Raw genomic sequence first — 1,272 nt, forward strand, 5'->3', positions numbered from 1 at the left:
AGAAACAGCTTTAGTGAAGGTTACAAATGATCTTCTTATGACCTCTGACAGTGGACTCATCTCTGTGCTTGTCCTGCTAGACCTCAGTGCAGCGTTCGATACTGTCGACCATAATATCCTATTAGAGTGATTAGAACATGCTGTAGGTATTACAGGTACTGCGCTGCAGTGGTTTGTATCATATCTATCTAATAGACTCCAGTTTGTGCATGTAAATGGAGAGTCCTCTTCACACACTGAGGTTAATTATGGAGTTCCACAGGGTTCAGTGCTAGGACCAATTCTGTTTACATTATACATGCTTCCCTTAGGCAGCATCATTAGGAGACATAGCATACATTTACACTGCTATGCAGATGACACCCAGCTCTATCTGTCCATGAAGCCAGATAACACACACCAATTAGTTAAACTGCAGGAATGTCTTAAAGACATAAAGACCTGGATGGCCGCTAACTTTCTGCTTCTTAGTTCAGATCAAACTGAGGTTATTGTACTCGCCCCTGAAAATCTTAGAAATATGGTATCTAAGCAGACTCTTACTCTGGATGGCATTACCTTGGCCTCCAGTAACACTGTGAGGAACCTTGGAGTCATTTTTGACCAGGACATGTCCTTCAACGCACATATTAAACAAATATGTAAGACTGCGTTCTTCCATTTGCGCAACATCTCTAAAATTAAAAATATCCTGTCTCAGAGTGACGCTGAAAAACTAGTTCATGCATTTATTACTTCCAGGCTGGACGACTGTAATTCATTATTATCAGGAAGTCCTAAAAACTCCCTGAAAGCCTTCAGCTAGTAAGGCTAAGGCTGCATCCTACCTCTTTCTTACAACTAGAGTGGTACTCTTTGAGAATAAAGTAACAACTTCTGATACAATGTGTGGATTACAGATTACAGTGGTAGATTAAACACAAAGAGGCTCCGAAGCATCAGAAACATTTATTTTACAACAGTACATCAGATAGTCGTTTCAGGCAAACGTCCACGCTACAAACACAAACCTCTACGTCTCTGTGTGTAAGTACAGCACGTCTGCCATTTGTCACCTCGCCATCAGAACGGTTCACATCTAAAGATGTCTACATCCTCCTCACAGCGGCTAGTTCATCAATCATTACAAAGATCAGAAAATCAAAATAAATTAAATAATGCATCATTATTATCACCATGTGGCTGCTATCTTCTTACATACATCGGTTTCATTATTCGATGATGGAAATGTGCCGACTCCAGGTTTGGTCAGCCAATCAAGTAACGAGGCGT

At 40.7% G+C, this 1,272-nt stretch overlaps 1 protein-coding gene across 1 annotated transcript in view; it reads right to left on the reverse strand.

The window, feature by feature from the left end:
* Window positions 1-929: 929 nt before the first annotated feature.
* The window catches only part of dnajc5ab (DnaJ (Hsp40) homolog, subfamily C, member 5ab), an 18,536-nt gene continuing 18,193 nt past the window's right edge, over window positions 930-1,272 (reverse strand). The window contains exon 5 of the mRNA XM_024798221.2: window positions 930-1,272. This exon is cut by the window's right edge and continues 2,274 nt beyond it. The gene's annotated coding sequence lies outside the window, so the exon portion shown is untranslated.

This window comes from Maylandia zebra, linkage group LG20 (genome assembly GCF_041146795.1).
Source record: "Maylandia zebra isolate NMK-2024a linkage group LG20, Mzebra_GT3a, whole genome shotgun sequence".
In the NCBI taxonomy this organism is placed as follows: domain Eukaryota; kingdom Metazoa; phylum Chordata; class Actinopteri; order Cichliformes; family Cichlidae; genus Maylandia; species Maylandia zebra.